General features: G+C 38.5%; 1 pseudogene; it reads left to right on the top strand.

The window, feature by feature from the left end:
* The window catches only part of LOC116871525, a 73,501-nt pseudogene extending 56,054 nt beyond the window's left edge, over positions 1–17,447 (top strand).
* Positions 17,448–20,058: the final 2,611 nt, after the last annotated feature.

Below are 20,058 nucleotides of genomic sequence, written 5' to 3'. Positions count from 1 at the left end.
AAAAGTTCATTGGAACCCTGTGATTTATAGGAAAAGGCTCAGCGAGCTCACATAAAAACCAAAGGGGGGAAGTGGTCGGACATTGGGTCAAATCTCCATTCAATGTTGTGTAATAAAAGGCTGACTGTAGCCTTTCAGCCTTGCTTCTAGTCATAGACAATGGCAATTGCAGAGCAAGACTAATAACAGGATTTAGCATAAATCCACCACAGGAAGTGAACAGTTGTACTGGCAAATAATTAGCCAGGAAACATTTTATAGCAGCATCAGGATGCGTCCGTGAGCTTTCAGACTCTCAATGCATTTGTGATCATGAAAACATAATTAGTTCTCGGTGATTGTAATTTTTGTGTGTGTTTGTTGAAGGATAGTTTTTCCCCCCTCCTTTCTTTTCACAAGCAGGCCTTATTTTTCCTGTCCTAATTTAGCAGCCCCAGCGAGGGTTTTGAAGTCTCAAGGGAGGGGTTTAGAATGTTCTCTTTTTTTCTCCTGCTGATGCTTTTTTATTGCAAGGTGGATGGTGTTTATTTTGCACAGCTAACAAGTGAGTTCAAAGCAACACGTTGCTCTTGAACTCCTGCCAGATTTCCAAAGCTGAAAGCCCCCCTGCCTGGTAGAGCCGACCTGTACTATCAAAGCCTGACTAATTTGCAAAGGAATGTCAAAATGACTGGTACACCGCATTTTCCACCACCCGCTTCATTTGACACTTAAAGGAAAGCTAAGTGGGAGTGTAAAAGGAAGGAAATTCATTCAAGGCAGCACACCCTATAATGTGAATTAATTTCACAAGAAAAATGGGAGCTCTCTGCTGAGTACTTCCCGTTTTCATGTTCTTCGCTCTTTCTTTTAGCTACTGTTTTTGTAAGGGCTGCTAATAAACATTATGTTTCTGTTCTCACATCATCCATATTAAGAGTAAATGCTGTCATTAGACTTGGCTCTGAAATTCTTTGTGTCCAAGTGCCTACATGAGGCTGCTTCGTCTGATTCAGTCACACCACTTGAACAGCAGCCCCATAAAGACAAATGCTTGATTCAGGCCAATACTTCTCTCCTTTTAAACCTTAAAAAAAAAAAAAAAAATCATTTCAATCAGAACCAAGAGATCTGCGTCTGTGAACAAATGAAAATTATTGTTAGAGGCGGCAAGACTGATGAAACAAAGTCCTAGACTGAACTTCTGAAGGTATAATTCAGACATGACTGGAAATTCAATTCAGCTCACATATGTATTGACGCTAAAACAAAGGTCAAGTAAATACAGGACTTTGATTTGATTTAGTCAGGTTTTAAAATGTGTCTTGATGGCATTTTATAATCTCAAACTTCATTTCAAACTTGTATTGAAAATATGATATTGGCATATTCTCACCAAGTAAGATCATCTACAAATCATTTCCCTTGGCAAGGACCTTAGAACCTCATGTAATCCTGTATCTGATTGTTTTCCCCATGCATTTGCATGATCTCTGTAAAATACTATTGTCATCACCCCCGTGAACAGTACTCTCATCTTTAGATTGTCTCCCTTGCTTGCATTTCAACCATGCATTTCTTTACTGTTACCCTGTGCCTGATGTGGAACTCTCTATCTCACCTGCCTTATCTCTTTTATCAGAATATGAGGTAATCTGGAGGGGAATCTTCCGGCAATGCCCCAGTTAGTTGCTTGGAAGTGAGTTACTAAGGTATGGTTGTGCTGCGGCTGTCTAAAAGTGAGCCCATGTCACACCCAGTGACAACGCACTAAAGGATGAAGGCTATAGTCCGACAAACCCAGATTTGGATTACAGCTGAAGTACTTAATAGTTCTGTGGCCAAGACTAATTCATGAAACTTTCAGAGCCTCAGCTTCCTCATGTGTACATTAAGGCTAATAATAGCCCCTGCCCTGTGGTTTATTGTGCTCAGTACTGTGCATGTCAAATAGGTAGCACTCAGTAAATATTAGCTATTGCAAAATCATAGCAGTTTGGAAATTCTATGCTGCAAGAATCAGGAATTTCCTCAAGTGGGCTTTAAAAATAAGAAACCACCTTATCTAATGGGACAGGAATCTAGAAGTAAGCTAGGCTCCAGGTTTGGTGCGATCAAGTGTTCGGTTTTATCTTGGCCATGCTCTTGGCCTTCTGTTTTGGGTTAATTTCATACTCAGGCTGGCTCCCCTCTGGGCTTAGAAATAGCCCCCGGCAACAAGGAGGATAGCTTTCTTTGTTCAGGCTGAGCAGCGGAGATAGGAGATAAAAGTGCTTCCTCAGCCATGGAATAAAACTTCTCCCTGCCGTGTGACTGGGGACACCTTGGGCTCTATGCCCATCCAGTGTGGCATGATGGCAGTCTCCGGCACCCTGATTATTTTAAGGCTGGTCTTCCAAGCTCATTTCTAGTAAGTGGGAAGAGACTTTCATGATAACCTATTCCAATAAGGATCTCACCCTAGAGCTGAAGATGGAGGTCGTCTTTTCCTGAGTCACATGAGGTAGAGGCAGAAAGGTGGATAGAGGCAGAAAGGTGGATACATAAGCCGAGTTGGAGTTCTATTGGGAAAACTGAGAGGAATGAGGGGTCTATCAGTCCACGTTCCAGAAGGACAGAACTGGTACACTAAACTGTGTAATGTAATCAAGTTCTAATTATAAAGTGGAGAGCATGGTGTTTCTTTTAGTTAGCAACAGACAGGAGCTATTCCCATCCCTAAGCCTGAAGGAAGAGAGAGAGAAGTAGTGCTAGAACTACATCATATCTATTTTTTCTACAGTGAATATGTACAATTTTTATAACCAGAGAAGGTGATAACAGTTATTTTGTAAAGGCTGTTTTCATTTGTTGAATCATTGTGTTAATTTTCTATGAAATGTATGTGTGTGTGTACATAAACACCAATGTATTCTGTACTGTAGTTGACCCTTTATTTTTTTTAAGATTAATTTATTTATTTGAGAGAGAGAGAGTCTGAGCAGGGAGAGGGGCACAAGGAGAGGGAGAGAGAGAGAGAGAATCCTGAATCAGACTCCCTGCTGAGCAGGGAGCCTGACACTGGCCTGATCCCAGGACCCCAAAATAATGACCTGAGCCAAAATCAAGAGTCAGACGCTTAACTGACTGAGCCACCCCGGTGCCTCTATATTTGATCCTTTCAAAGATAGATGGCCCTGAGGTAATTAGGAAAAACTGTTTTTCTATCTTTAGTTAATAAGGAATAAAAAGTGCCTAATGTTTTTCTAAGAGATTTTTTTTTTCTGGAAATGGTTAATATTAATTTAAAATCACCAGTTGCAACTTAAGCTTCAATTATGTTTAAAGTTCACGGAAGTGCTGGATGATTTTTATGGGCTAGCAATGGGACAGCAAGATGAAAAAGATAATGCAATTATCTTTAAAGGGCTCGCACAAATGTAAACAAATGTGAAAGCAGATGTAGTTGTGCACATACACATACATGGCTGAATTGGGAATGAGATGAGCGTGCCAGAGTCAGGGAAAAGGTCAGAACACAGAATGGCATCTGAGTGGAACTTGAAGGCTAAGTCGTAGCTCATGGTACTACTGCATACTCGACATACAAGATGTGTGCAGGAGACGCTGTGAAGTTTGTGAGGACTTGAGCCCATGGGAAGGTATAGAACGAGATGAGCCTGAGATGAGCCTGTATTGTCGTGTTACAAAAGCTGGGTTGTAATCTCTGTACCCAATGAAGAGGCATTACCAGGCTTTACTCAACAAATTCGATGATCACAGATTTTTGTTACAGGAAGAAAATTCTAATGGCACGAAGGGAGGAAACTGGGGGCAGATAATATTTTCAGGAGGCTCTCTGAGATGGAGATAGCAAAGGGCTTGAATCGGGATCCTGGGCTGGGGTAACGTAATAAAGGAGACCCATTTGAAAGATGTTTCTTGGTGAGCACACTGACTTGATGAATAAGGCACCATAGAAGTTAAGGGTACACTGCTTTCCCACCGAATCTGCTTCCCAAGAGCTGTCCTTCACCTGTGGTCAGTTGTCACATATCCATTTATATCCTCCGGAGTTCTGTTTTCAGGATTGACGCATGTCATCCCGCACCTACCGTTAATAATCAGCTGGCTGCCCCATAAGCATTTCAAAGTCAACAGATTGGATTAAGGCAGAGATTATAAACTTCCCTTCTAAACACACTCTGTTGTTCAAAAGGAGTCTCCAAGAGTCTTTCATTTGCCTCCACCCTTCCACTTAATCACCAGGTCTGGCTGACATTTACCCTTGAAATACATTTTTTCCAAACCTGCCCTTGCTTTTTTGTCAACACCATTGTTATCTTCGAGTCATCCATTTCCCTAAACATGCTCCTTCCTTTATTCCATCCAATTTGTCCAAAACTCCTTCCAGTTTTGTCTCCTAAAATCCATTTTAATTCCGCCTTAGTTCAGGCCATCACCGTTGCTCACTTTCATTAAAATAATAAAATAATAATTAGAATAATGCTTTCTAATCTCCTCACCAGTTCAGTTCCTCAGCAAATTTAACCTAGCGTGCTAGGTCATCTATCACCATCTCCTCTGCTTCTCATTCAGGCCATCTTCCATCTTCCACCACCCTACCTACCCCCAGCCCCTCCCCCACCTCCAGAAGGCCTTCTAAAACACAATCTGCCCACACCATACCTCTGCTTACCATCTTTCACTATCTTGTCACCAACACTAGGCCAGGATCTGTGGCAGGGCTGACAGTGTTCTTGAAGCCTCTGCCTCCTTCTCCCCACCAAGTCCCACTGCTCCTGGTTTCACTAAGTAGTTTCTAATTACATACATTAGCATAACCATAAATACAAGTTTCCAAAATCAAGGCTATTTAGTCATTTCCTGTTCTTTTATGCACAACCTGTGGTTCTTCAATACCTCTAATTATTGAATTAGAATATATTACCACATTCTCTACAGAGCACACAGTAGTCCAGTATTCTGGGATAACGATAATTACAAATGTAGGTCTAGAATTCTGTATTAAGATCCTGAAACTTTAATGGCATTTCCACAGTTGAATTATGGAACAAGTACTATAGATCAAGTTTATCTGGCTTATTTTTCACCCTGGCATATAATAATAGCAATAATAATGATGATGACTATACCCACCATGTATTGAGGACCAGCAATGCCCCAGCTCTCAGTAAAAACAGTTGACTCAAACAGTGCAGGGATTGGGGCACCAAGCCCTGCGCAGAAGAAAACCTCTGTTTAACTTTTGACTTCCTAAAAATTCAACTGCTAGTAGCTTATGGTTGCTGGAAGACTTATCAATAACATAACTTGTTGACTGGCACATATTTTGTATATTATATGTGTTACATACCTTTCATTAAAGTAAGCTGGAGTGGAAAGAAAATGTTATTAAGAAAATCAGAAATGGGCCACTTGGGTGGCTGAGTCGGTTAAGTGTCTGCGTTTGGTTTGGGTCATGATCCTAGAATCCCAGGATCCGAGACCCACAATAAGCTCTCTGCTCAGCGGGGAGTCTGCTTCTGCTCTGACCCTCCCTCCTCTCATCATGCTCTCTCTCTCTCACACTCTCTCAAATAAATAGATAAAATCTTAAAAAAAAAAAAAGAAAAAAGAAAGAAAGAAAATCAGAAAGAAGAAAAAAATGCATTTACAGTGCTCTATTATATTTATCCAAAAAAAAAATCTAAATGTAAATGGATCCATGCAATTTAACCTATGTTGCCTAAGGACCAACTATACTTTTCCTACATTATCTCAACAGCTCTCAGAGTATGTATCCTTGTCTCCATTTTACAAATGAATAAACTAAGTCTCAAAGAGCCTCAGGCTCTTCCCCCAAACAGTAATGTCAAAGTGAAGATTCAACCCCAAATCTCCGGTTCCAAGATTCATTCTCTTGTTACCATGAGACAATTTTTTTTTTTTAAAGATTTTATTTATTTATTTGACAGACAGAGATCACAAGTAGACAGAGAGGTAGTCAGAGAGAGAGGGGGAAGCAGGCTCCCTGCTGAGCAGAGAGCCCAATGTCGGGCTCGATCCCAGGACCCCGGGATCATGACATGAGCCGAAGGCAGAGGCTTAACCCACTAAGCCACCCAGGTGCCCCACCATGAGACAATTTTTAACAAAAGTTATGAAATGTATCAATAAGTACATTAATTTGAATAAGAAAGTATATTAAGTTATTTTTAGGGATTTGTGTGAAACAGTTGGCCAGTGCTTAAACACTGACAGTAATGTTTGAAGGATAGCAACTTAGTATCTGTAACTTCGCACTTGGCTATAGAATTCCCACTTAAATTAATTGCATGTCCAAAAAACCAACCTTAAACATACCTGAATGTCTACCTTCGCCCATCCTCAAGTAAGCTTCTGGCCATTATAAACCTCCTCAGGGAAGACCGGGTCAACTGCTCTCCCCCTGCACATTAGGTCAGTCTCCCCTCCTCGTACAATGTTGCAACCCTTGGTCTTCTTCCAACATACAATTTTTTAAAACTATAATCTAGTAAATTTTTCTACAATTATTTCTTCAGGAATATCTCCTGCAGAGAGGAGGGAACTGGTCTGCCTTCTTCTCTTTGTCATCTATCATCTAGCCCTATGCCTGGCTCAGTACATTTGCTTTGCTTTTATCAGATGAGTGGATGTGTGCTCAAAAATGGTGAGGAATAGAGATTCAAGAAAATCCTTTCAATGTTAGGAATCATTAAGCATGGATCACAACAACTGAGGAATGGGAGCTGTTGAGAGAGGTAAATATTCAATTTCAGAGGACCACGGGTGCCAAGCTAGGTATAAACAATAATTAGCAGGAAGTACCGTTTGTTGCCGATAGCAATCTTATGATGGAAATAGTAAATGAGCAATGTGATTACAATAAGTTCCTAGATATATGAGCTTGTTCTTTAATGGCTTGACCTCACGATTCCGAAAATTCTCCTGATAATTACCACATATTTGTTAACTTACTGCTTTGTGGATATAAACATTAACCACATTTAAGCTTCCTCGAAGACATCATTTGCATTGCTCTCTCGTATAACTTAAATATCTCTGTGCTCGTGACATAAAGGGCCTTTTCAGTCACAACCTTCCAATAGTTACAATTTCTGGTTTGGCTCATGTATAAATTGAAACTAGGGAAGAGACTGTGATCCAAAATTAAACAGGAGGCATTACATTTTCTATCTAAACAGTGTCCTAGTTCAATGTCTGGCTGGGAAGAAAGGCACAAGTACAGCTTGCCTCACTTTGTTTCAAAAACCAGCCAGTCAGAAATTAAAAAACATCTCCTGGAATCCAGTAACTTAATTTTTTAACTGGTACTGTTTTGTCATGATATAAAAACCAATGATTATAGGGGGGGGAAAAAAAAACTTGTGAAGAACATGAGCTTCTCATGTAGAAAATTTATTGCCACAGTCAAAAGCCACAAAATTACGTGTATGAGCTACAACAAGGCAGTTGGGCCTCACAGGTGGTTTATCTGTATAATGTCTGATTGCCTGTTGTGGTAGCCAGCCTCCCAGATGACCTCCAGTGATCTTCACCTGTTGGAGTTCACACCCATATTGAGCCCCCTAGAACATCATACCAGGGCAGGTCTGTGACCAACAGCATACAACAGAAGTAATGGTATGTTCCTTCTGAGATTAGATTATTGGATGATGATGCCTCTTCTCCTTCTTAGGAAAGCTGCTTCCGGATTCCAGCCCCTCAGAAATTGTGAGATAATAAATGGTTTAAGCTGCTAAGGTTAAGCATAAGTTCTTACACAGTACCTTCATCAAAATCCTTAGGAGGGTAGAGTAAGAGCAAGTGCTTAGAAAAATGATAATAAAAGTGCTATCTGACAGCCAACACATCATCATGGCTAATTCCACCTCCCACTAACTCAAATAGTAGACACAGTGTTTCAGGTGTCTGAAGAGAGATTTCAGTGGAACAAATTCAGCTATGAATATGTTCTCCTCAAATCTCCTAAAATAAAATAAATATCAAAAGCTGTGTTCATTATTATGGACAAACTAAAGTTTACTTTGTTCTGCTTTCACAATGAAAATTAAACTGTAGTAACTTGTAAGAAATTTTTCTTGTGTTTACTTTTCCTCAATAAAGTACTAAATCATACTAAATAGTACTCTTTATTTTTTTATTTTTTTAAAGATTTTATTTTTCATTATTTATTTGACAGAGATTAAATAGTACTCTTCAGCACTAAGAAGAGAGTCCTTTTTTTAAAAAAGAAAAAGATTTTATTTATTTATTTATTTGATAGAGAGATCACAAGTAGGCAGAGGCAGGCAGAGAGAGAGGGGGAAGCAGACTCCACACTGAGCAGAGAGCCCAATGTGGGGCTCAATCCCAGGACCCTGAGACTATGACCTGAGCCAAAGGCAAAGGCTTTAACCCACTAAGCCACCCAGGTGCCCCAAGAAGAGAGTCCTGATGGAATAAAAAATATACTAACATTCCATTCGTAATTTTAGCTTTCACTGTAAAATCAGTCCAGTGTGTGACCATCACACAGGTATAGCCAGAGATATCACCCAAGAAATGCTTATCTTTTAAAGAAGCTACCATCTTGGTAGAGGAATAGAGATTCAAGAAAATCCTTGGTTCTTCCAGACCGAAACTGTTGATATCCCAAGAGCCTGTAGGAAAAAAGAAAAGAGAAACAAATATACCATTATCTAAAGTAACTCTAGGGTGAAAAATTATGATAACAGTTAATGCTTTATAGCTTTAAACTCCAGGATTAATGTATTTCAGAAATGATTTTAACTCCAGGATTAATAAAATTCTGAAAGTAGTTTAAAGAAAACTTTCTGTCAATAGATGGTCTCCAACAATATTATGCTTCATTTATGACTCATTTTCTACGTGAAAAAAAGTTTTAACAAATACATTTAGAAGACGCAAATCGTAATAAATAAACCAAAAAAAAAAAAAAGAAAGTGCTTTATAAAGCTGTAAAATATCATAGAAATAACAGGGATTGTAATATTGGCAGCGTTATTATGAAAGCAAACCGCAAAATGGCATTTGGGGAAAACAGGAACAGTGAAAAAATTAAAAGCTACATAAAAGAACAAGGGAGGAAATTTAGACTCAGTCGCGTCAGGAGCAATGTGCTTCTGAACCACTGAAAAAGAGCATTTCCATTAGAAGGACAGATTTAAGTGGTTTAACATTGGAAGACCATAATCTTCTGAAGGACGGAAATCTATGAAAAGATCTGTGAATAATAAAGGAATCAAAAATAGAATAAAGGACAGAAGGAGGACAAGGAGGAGAAAAATGAGTAAAAGGATGCTTCTTAATAATATGATTTGAATTTAAAACTCAGAACATCTGCTTTTATAAAAATCTGAGTGTATTAGTTTATAATAATTAGCATCTTCAATTGCAAGGAAGAAATAAAAGGACTATTGGGGAAAAAAACCACACCATCTTGAGGACAATAAAGTTTTCTCTGATTCAAAAGGGAAGCTTCTTACAGACCAGTAGCAGCTGTATGTACATCTCTCCAAGGGCATTCTTCTTTAAGAATTTATGTCAGACAATCCATTCATTTTGGTTAATAAAAAATTATATCTGTGAAATGATATTTGTTCTCTATTTGACCTTCCTTTCCAATCTTACCATTTAAGAATTTGCTCAGTAAAAAGAATGAACTCTTCTGTTTAAAAAAGTTAAATTTTTAATTTCATAAGCTCTTCAAGGCTATCAAGGAAATGTTAGAAATACTCCTTATCTAAAAAAGAAAAATCAGTGTTTTGACTTTCTAGTTTTATTTTTCACTCAAGGAAATAAGTTCTTCTCTTGGCAACAATTGTTAATTGAGTATTTCCTTTCTGTAAAGGCAACTTTTAAACTGAATCTTCTGGGAATCATGTGATTTATTTTTATTAATTTCTGGGAATAAAATACATTACTATAATCTTCTTTGGGTTCTGGGAAAAAAATACCTAATAATAATGTTTACTTCCTGAGAATATGGTTTTTCCCCTTTTGATGTAACAAAATTCTATTACCCTCAGACTCTTACTGGTTTTCTACATCTGGTTGTATTCATCCTTGATTTTCTATGTATTAAAATTATTATTTTCTAGCTTGTTTTTATAAATTACCATGTTTATAATATTCCTGAATCCCCTTCCATATTCCAGATAGTTTAGATAAACAACAAGCTTTTCTAGGATTTGAATATTTTGTGATCACATTATTTCTCATGTGCATTGGGTTAGCATAACCTGGAAAAAGGACCTAATTAGAAGGAAATTGAAAGACAAGAGGGTCCAGACAGAGCAATCTCACCCATCAAGTGCAGATGCATAAAGGTTTTGTAGTTTCTTCACACTCATCATTCCAGCCAGGCCTACAGATTTCCAGCCAGCCTACTTAATGCAATGGCTTGAATTGTCTATTTCACTGTCCAAATGATTGGCTACTTGCCAAACCACAACCTTGCTTTAGAAAGAACTCCTAAAGTAAAGTGGAGAGTTAAGACAATTATTGAGATAATTTAGTGCAAAAGAAATGCACTGAGAAAAACCTGCCCCCCCCTTTTTTTACAGTAAGTCTCCCAGAGAATATATTAGCCAATCATAGTCTTCATGTAAGTTGTTAGTTCTGTAAAAAAAAAAAAAAAAAAAAAAAATCGTATGAATCATTTTTTAAATTTTAATTCATGTAATAGAGCTTACTCTATGCTTACATGTTAATATAAATCCTCACAATTACCTATGAGGTAAGAACTATTATTATCACCCCACTCCTTCAGCAAATAGTAGTGGTGGCCACAAATGGGCCATCTAATGCTCATCCTTCTTGGCACAAAGTAATTTAGGAACAAATGAATCACTTCTTTAGTCAAAGAAATGTGTGCACAAGTAGTCTCTGTTATTTTCATGAAAAAAATTGAAGTGTTCATGTATGTTTCTCAGTGTCCCTTTCACTGCCTTAATAATCATGGAAGCTCTTATCAGGATGGTATTTTCACTCACCTGAATCCGAGAGTGATGACCATGAGTAAAGGCCCCCTGAAGAACAGCTTAAACATGTAGAATAATTATGGGGGGGATGTTTTTTCTGGAATTACAGGGATTTGGAGGCTTGTTTGTTGTTGTACATAACCTAGCTCTTCTGACTGATACACCAATTATTTCTTGTAACTTCCCACTGTTAGTCTGGAACACATAAAGCTAATTTTGTTTGTTTTTAAAAAAGGTTGGAAGAGAGGTGATGAAGAAGGAAGGAAGGAAGAAAAAGAGGGAGAAATGCCTTTATGCTGCTACTGCTTTTAACCTTTCCTTCTTTCATTTTCCATCTTCCTATGATAAATCTTGAGCCCTAAAATGGAATTTTATTGACTCAGGGGCAGGAGTTAAGAGAGTTTGTTTCCAGATATGGGAAAGAAACATGGAAGCTTCCCATTTAGGACTCAATATAAATATTCTTATTTGCTATGTTAGAAATATGATGGGGAAAAAACAGCTGACTCTAGAATACAAAATATCTTCTCCTTCCTGCTATCAAAAACTCTGAAAAACTTGCTCACACCATGTGCAATTGCATTCATATGGGTCAAGATGATTAAGTAATGATGAAATAACTTTAGTGGCCTGTGAGTCCTTCATATAACATTGAAAAAAGTACTAAACTCACAAGATATACTTACAAATCACCTCAACTGAGAAGCTGAGTAAAGGAGATTCTTTTATTACTATTATTTCCATAAACATGTATTATTCCTATAATATTGATATCTTCATAGAAGCCTTTTACCTTATGTCACTGTTATAAAAACTCTGTGACCTAGGTAAGATAGGGATTAATTTCTCCTATTAATGAGGAAACCAAGGCAGATGATGAGACAAAGATCACACAGTAGAATTCAAGAGAGGTCTCAGGTGATTTGTACTAACACATCATGTAATATCCAAAAATAAAAGTTTACTATGTTTCCTGATGGGACAAATATATTTTAAGTTATGCATAATGTCAAAATAACTATTTAATGTAAACAGTCTATTTAAGATAAGAAGAAAATGCAAGCCAATTATTTACCGAAGTCTAGTTGTTTCAATGAATTGACTAATTTAGTACAAATGATATGTTATATAGAAACTATGTCAGCTTTATAAAGCACATAGTCCCTCCTTCCTAAACTGTTCCTGAGACAGCTTCATGACCTGAAATTTCAATTTCGATTTAAAACGCTCAAGATTAAATGTAAATTTATGGGGCATCCTTTATCTGTACCTAATGATGTTATATTTGTTAGTCTCACTGTAGTCTTGCTGATTTCACTTTCATCGCTGTTTTCAAGGACACACACTATCTTCGTTCTCCTGAATTGGGACTGCATTTTCTTAGTTTCTTTTGCTAGTTTACCTTCATCTTTCTAACCCCTAAATGTCAGATGGTCCCGAGGCTCATTCCCAGAATCTCTTTTTATTTCTATCTGCACTCATTCTCTAACTGGTGTGCATTCTCATGACATTAAATACTATGTATAAACCCACAACGTCAGCTGCAATCTTAACCACTTCACGGAACCTTAGACTCATGTATTCAATTACCTATTCATCTTCATCATTTATAGGTTTAACAGGTATCTCAAAATTAAAATGTCAAAAATCTTATTTCTGATTTCCTGCCAAAATGCTCCTCCTCCATGTTTCCCCACCCCTCCCGTTGTTTCAAGCTAAAGACTTTGGAATGAGCTCTGACTTGTCTTTTCTCATCCCTCATACCCAAACACCAGGGAATCCTCTTAGTTACATTTTAAAAATAAACCTACCAGCTCATCATTTTTTACAACCCTACTACTTTCCACCTTGACCACTTTAAGCCATATTATCTAACACTTGGATGTCTGTAATGATCTCTTAACTTCCTGCTAAACAACGTTTGGTGTATATACCACAGGGATGGGCATCACTGGGAAGTTTGTTAGAAATGCAGAATCTCAATCCTCGTCCTTGATCTGGTAAAACATAATCTGCATTTTAACAAGATTCCCTGAGATTTATATGCATAATAAATTGTGAGAAATGTTATTCTAACTGGTCTCTCTGTTCCTCCTCCAGAACCTCTACAGTCCATTTTCAATATAGCAGCAACCAGAGTAATCCTTTTAAAATTATGAGAGTGATGTTCTATCCCTGCTTTGCTTAAAACCCTTCATATCTTCCTTTCTCACTACAAGTAGTAACCAAAGTTCTCATAGGGGCTGACATAAGCCCCAGCATACCTGGAACCTGCCACCTCTTGGTTCTCAGTGCCTCCAACTCTCATTCATTAAGAATGTGTTGACTGGATGTGGAAAACTTCTAACTCTCCTGGGCAATTCCTTAGCAATCCTCTTACTATATCTTACTTCTACAGACAGGTAACTTTATTCTGAATGTGAGGTTTAAGAGTCCTTAGCTTTTATAGAGGTACACTGAAACACAGATGTATACATACAATGGCTGAGATTTGCATCAACATAATATGAGAGTAGAAGAAGCAGATATGGGTATAGATGAAACAAGATTGACCACAAAGGAAGATGGTTGAAGGTTATAGAAAGATTGCTTATGTCTCCCTATCAATTTTTGTGTATGTTTGAAATTTGTAATAACCAAATACATTATATAAAAATTATACATTATATACATTATACATTAGACAAAAATACAAAATCATTTGTTAAAATTATTTTCTTCTTTTTCCTGATACCAGAATAAAATTATATGATTTCCAAGTTTAGCTCTGATAATAACAATGAAAAAAATATACTAAAGCAATACCCTAATAATTATTGTCCTTTGTGTTTATGATTTTGTCTCTCCCTAGGCTTGTCGAGATTTTATATATATATATATATATATACATATATATATATATATATAACATTTTCTAACAGCAGATCATTTTAATGGAAAATTCTATCCCCTGTGGAATTAGGAGAAACAAATAACTATAACTACTTTGGCAGCATTAAACTTGGAGGGAACTACTATATGTATTTTCTTCTGGAAGAGTACTGATACCCTATTATTTAATAAGCTGCATTAGACTTTCTTATTTGGGTATTTTCCTGGCATAGAACTTGACACATAGTAGGCAGTCAAGTATTAGAGGAGCAAATGAATAAGACAATAAATGAATAAGTGAGTAAATTAACGGTGGTGATTCTTAAAAATAAAATCTAATCTAGTTTTACCAGCTGTCAAAATTGAATTATGGCAAAATTGTCCTTTCTCAAATGATTATATCAGCAAAGGAATGTGTATTTCTCACCTGGTTAGGATTGTAACTCAATATTTGTTTTAGGCTACATTCTCAAGATAACAGATTTTAAGGTATATATTTACATGTGGGAGGTTTGTTGGAAAGTACATGAAAGAAAAACACTTGTAAGAGTGAAGAAATCAGGACCCAGCAAAAGAAGAAATGCAACCAGGAGAGAACTGTGACAGAGGTCTCAGCCAGTCATACCTGGAGTTTTGGAGTTGGGTGGCCCTTCAGTATCCCAAAACAAGGCAAGGGAGTCAGGAGTTTAAATCTAGGGGTTCTTATGAGATTGTCTGTGGGCTGTTTTAATCTAATTAACCCTCCATGCACTTGTCACCCAATCAGGTTTTGCTGACATGCTCATCTAATAGGTAGTTGTTTACATGGGAAAGGACAGAGGGCTTCTTTCAAGGCAGGATAGAATAATGGGTGGGGGTCTTCTTCCTTTTAAAGGTATTTTCCTATTAGGATGGGGGCCCCTTGCCCATGCCTGCCTTTTTTCCAACCATCCTCCATTAGTGGGAAATCCTGTTGAGTGTTGTAATTTCTGTATGTATGTGAAAGTGTGTGGGAGGAAGAGTAGAAAAATTATGCTATCTCCTTAATTAGTAACAACATTCAGTGGATTGGCAGATTGGAAGTCGGAAAGGGAAAACCTAAGGAGGAACAAAACTTGAAAATCATTGGAATTTCAGAAATAGGTACAAATTATACATGTTCAGTGACAGCCAACAGGGTAGAGAACAGGATTGTAGACTAAAAGGTTTTAGGACAGGTATGTGGAATTAAAGAAACAAAACATAGGATCATAGAGGAAGAGAGGAAAAAATAAAACAAGAGGAAATCAGAGAAGACAAACCATAGGCGACTCTTAATCATAGGAAACAAAATAAAGGTTGCTAGAGGGGAGGGTGTGGGTAATGGGGTAACTGGGTGATGGATATTAAGGAAGGCATGTGATGGAAGGAACACTGGGTATTATATAAGACTGATGAATCATTGACTTCTACCTCTGAAACTAATATTACATTATATGTTAATTAATTGAATTTAAATTAAAAAATAAATAAAATGTATAAATAAAAAAGGTTATAGGAGAGGTATAAAACAGGAACATTACAGTCACAGAAGTAAAACTATGAACAAAACATTTTTAGGAGGAGAAAAGGAATTTTGACAGATCCGCCAATGCTTTCTCATAACCTTCCAGCATTGATCTATAACATGGGGGCCAGAACATAGAAATTGGTTGTAGAAAGTCGTTAATAATGTGGATAGAGGAAGGGAGCATAACAAAAAGTCAAGTAGATGAGAGATGTTAGAGTGTCAGTGAAGACATTATTGAAGTTACTAGTGGAGGTAAGAGGAAGTTTATATGACTTTCATGGATCAGAACACTGTATTCCCCCGAACTACCTGCCATCCTGGGAATTTACATGAGGAGGGCAACTGGATATGGGGGCAGATGGGCCCTTTCTTTTTTAACTCTGTTAAAGCAGCCATTCCAAAGTTTTAATCTAATTTATTTTATTTTAATTTATTTCTGCCCCCAGCAAGAATTTTGCTTAGGGGAGATGGCGTGAAGCTAACTAACAAGGAGAAATAGATAAAAGTATTTCATTTTTTTCTATTTTTAAATTTTTTTCTATTTTGAAACAGAAATGGAAGATGAAAGCACTCATATTAAGAGTTTTATAAGTTGAAAACAGGCTTCCTGTGAATCATGTGCAAAGTGGCTGTAAAGAACAATTCAATAGAAATGGAATTGCCAAGTCAAAAGAGATTCACAAATTGCTCTCAGTTGGGCTGCTGAATTGATCTGTGGTCTCCACATCCACAGAGAAGGATGTTTGCTGCCCTTGGCACAATAGGACAATCCTATCTAAATCACTATATCCAATCCTCAATGCATTCTTTTAAGGAACATTGACATTCTGTGCATGTGGAGGGCAATAATGGGAGGGTACAGATGAGAAAAGGCAGAGTTTTGCAGCTTCAACAAAACAACTCTTGAAATATTTCAACGGTCATTAGAGAGAAAGAGATTTGACTTGGTGCTGTAGCTGAGGGGTCTATGTATTTCATTTAACTTTAAAAATCATGTTAGGGCTCTTCATTCCTCCCCATTTGACAGACAGCTGCATCTTTTAGTGCAGTGCCAGCTTCATCCCTGTGAAGGCTGGAATAAATGGATTTGACCGTATCGGGCGCCTAGTTACCAGGGCTGTCTTAACTGGCAAAGTTGATATTGTTGCCATCAATGACCCTTTCCTTTACCTCAGCTACATGGTCTACATGTTCCAGTATGATTCCACCCATGGCAAATTCCATGGCACAGTCAAGGCTGAGGACAGGAAACTTGTCATCAATGGAAAGCCCATCTCCATCTTCTAGAAGTGAGATCCCACCAACATCAAATGGGGTGATGCTGGTGCTGAGTATGTTGTGGAGTCCACTGGGGTCTTTGCCACTGTGGAGAAGGCTGGGGCTCACTTGAAGTATGGGATCAAGAGGATATCATTTCTGCTCCTTCTGCTGATGCCCCTATGTTTGTAATGGGCATGAAGCATGAGAAGTATGACAACTCCCTCAAAATTGTCTGCAATGCATCCTGCACCATGAACTGTTTGGCACCTCTGACTAAGGCATCCATGACAACTTCAGCATTGTGGAGGGACTCAGGACCACAGTCCATGCCATCGCTGCCACCCAAGAGACCATGGCTGGCCCCTCTGTGAGGTTGTGGCATGATGGTTGAGGGGCTGTCCAGAGCATCATCCTTGTTTCTATACTGGCACTGCCAAGAGTGTGGGCAAGGTCATCTTGAGCTGAATGGGAAGTTCACTGGCATGGCCTTCCATGTCCCTACCCCCAATGTGTCAGTTGTAGATCTGACCTGCTGCCTGGAGAAAGCTGCCAAATATGATGACATCAAGAAAGTGGTGAAGCAGGCATTGGAGGGCCCCCTCAATGGCATCCTGGGCTACACTGAGGACCAGGTTGTCTCCCGTGACTTTAACAGTGACACCTACTCTTCCACCTTCGATGCTATGGCTGGCATTGCTCTCAATGAGCACATTGTCAAGTGCATTTCCTGGTAGCATGATAAATTTGGCTACAGCAACCAGGTGGTGGACATTATGATCCACATGGCCTCCAAGGAGTAAGAGCAAGAGTAAGAGAGAGCCCCTCAGTTGCTGGACTGTCCTTCCCCCAACTCATCTGCCAACACACTGAGAATCTCCTGACCTCCACAGTTTCCATCTCAATTCCCCTAAAGAAAGGGAGGAGCTTGAGGAGCCCCACCTTGTCATGTACCATCAATAAAGTACACTGTACTCATCACCCCCCCCCCCCCCAAACATGTTAAGTAAGTATTTTAAATATATATATATATATATATATATATATATATATATATATATATACTAAAAGACCATTCAGAACTTCAGGGGAAGTTGGTGGAGTAGGAGGACCCTAAACTCAACTTGACCCAGGGATGCAACTAGATAACATCTGTATTGTGTAAATAATCCGGATAATGAAAAGAAGACTGGCAGAATAGACTCTCCACAGCTAAATGTAGAGAAGAGAGCAGGAAAGGCAGAGACAGCTGGGAACTAAAAAAAGACTAGTATTACTATCTGTGGAAGAGAGGGACACTGCAGGCACAGAATGGGGAGAGAAAAAGACCCTTGCATCAGGAACCCGGGCACAAGGAATCTCCACAGGGAGGAAAAATCACCATAACATTTGGCTTTAAAAAGAAGAGAGTCCTAATTTCTTGAATTCTTCTTTTTTTTTTTTTTTTTTTTTTTAGATTTAATTATTTTAGAAAGAGTGAGCAAGTACAAGCAGGCACAGAGGGACAAGGACAAAGAGAATCCTCAAACTCAGACTCCCTGCTGAGTGTGGAGCCCAATGCAGGGCTTGATCCCAGGACTCTGAGATCATGACCTGAGCTGAAATCAAGAGTCAGTTGCTTAACTGACTGAGCCTCCCAGGCACCCCTCACTCCTGGAATTATTACAGTTCGCTGGGCTTAACACCTGGAACTTTAAAAATCAGTGAGATGGCTCCGGGACAGCCAAGAGAGTGAAGTCCCCAGGTTTAAAGAGACAGTAAAACAAACAGCCCCACAGAGATATAGCACAGAAGCAACAGTTTGATTTGTAACAGGATGTTTTGTTATATACAGGATGATTTAACTAATCTCAGAGCCAGTGGTAGGTGACCAGGGATCATTGGGAGACTTCTCCAAGTACAAAGGAGTTGACAGGGACCATTTCTCTCCCTCTCTCCCAGCCTAGGCACAAGTACATCTGCAGGAACTAGTGCTATGCCTAATTTGCTAACTGTGTACACCACCCACACATTCTCCTATGTACTACCCCTTCCAATATGTTTAGAGCCCACCCAAAGTGATGTCACAATCCTGGCAGTGTGTAAGCAGCCCTGACAGAGAACAGCACCACTCTAAAGTGACTCCTGCCCCCGGGAGAGGAGAATATACTACACATACTACTTTGATTATAGTCCCAGTAGTGGGTGCAGAGCAGACAGCTGGTCTCACTGCAGTTCACACTAACCAATGAAACTTTCTCAGAGCACAACACAGGAAATGCACCTGCAGTTTGGTGTTACTGCATCTCTGGCCAATACCTGGTCTGACTCAACTGAAGCCCAGATTGGCCCACCAACAACACAGAGACATAACTGTGCCCACAACAGGCAAAGAAAGACCATTGCAGACAACTGGAGTGAAGGTAAAAACAGCTTAGTCACAACAGAAGGGTGCACAAAACACACATTGGAGATACACCTGAAGCACCAGGTTATGAAGAACATGGAACAATTCACTGCAGGGCACTACCTTCAAAAACAGGAGACAAAGCTGACTTTCCAAACACATAGAAACAGAACACAGAAAGTTAAACAAAATGAAGAGATAGAAGACTATGTCCCAAATGAAAGAACAGGACAAAATCATGGCAAGAGACCTTAACAAAATGGAGATAAATATGTCTAATAGAGAAGTTAAAGTAATGATCATAAACACACTGACCAAACTTGAGAAAAGAGTGGAAAACATTAGTGAGTCCCTTAACAATTAGATAGAAAAGATTAAAAAGGAACCAATGAGACATGAAGACCAAAATAACTGAAATTAAAAACACACTAGATAGAATAAATAGTAGACTAGAGGAAGCAGAAGAATGAATCAGTGACCTGGAAGACAGAGTAATAAAAAGCAACCAACTTGAACATAAAAGAGAAAAAATAATAATAATAAATGAAAATAGATTTAGGGAACACAGTAACACCATCAAGTATAATAACATTCACATTACAGGGATCCTAGAAGGAGAAGAGAGAGAGGGGGGAGCAGAAAATTTATTTGAAGAAATACTACATGAAAACTTCCCAAATCTGGGGAAGGAGACAGAAATCCAGATCCAGGAGGCACAGAAAACCACCAACAAAATCAACCCAAGTCAGTTCCCACCAAGACACACAGTAACTAAAATGGCAAAAAGTAGTGATAAAGAGAGAATTTTAAAAGCAGCAAGAGAAAAGAAAACAGTTACATACAAAGGAAACATTATAAGGCTATTAGTTGACTTTTCAGCAGGAACTTTGAAGACCAGAAGGGAGTGGCATCATATATTTAAAGTGCTGAAAGAAAAACCATACAGCTAAGACTGCTCTATCCAGCAAGACTATCAATCATAATAGAAGGAAGGATGAGTTTTCCAGACAAACCAAAGTTAAAAGAAT

The sequence above is a fragment of the Lontra canadensis genome, unplaced genomic scaffold, assembly GCF_010015895.1.
Source record: "Lontra canadensis isolate GAN:19392208 unplaced genomic scaffold, GSC_riverotter_1.0 scaffold26, whole genome shotgun sequence".
Classification (NCBI taxonomy): Eukaryota; Metazoa; Chordata; class Mammalia; order Carnivora; family Mustelidae; genus Lontra; species Lontra canadensis.
The sequence above is the reverse complement of the archived record's forward strand: the minus strand, read 5'-3'. Positions and strand labels throughout refer to the sequence as shown.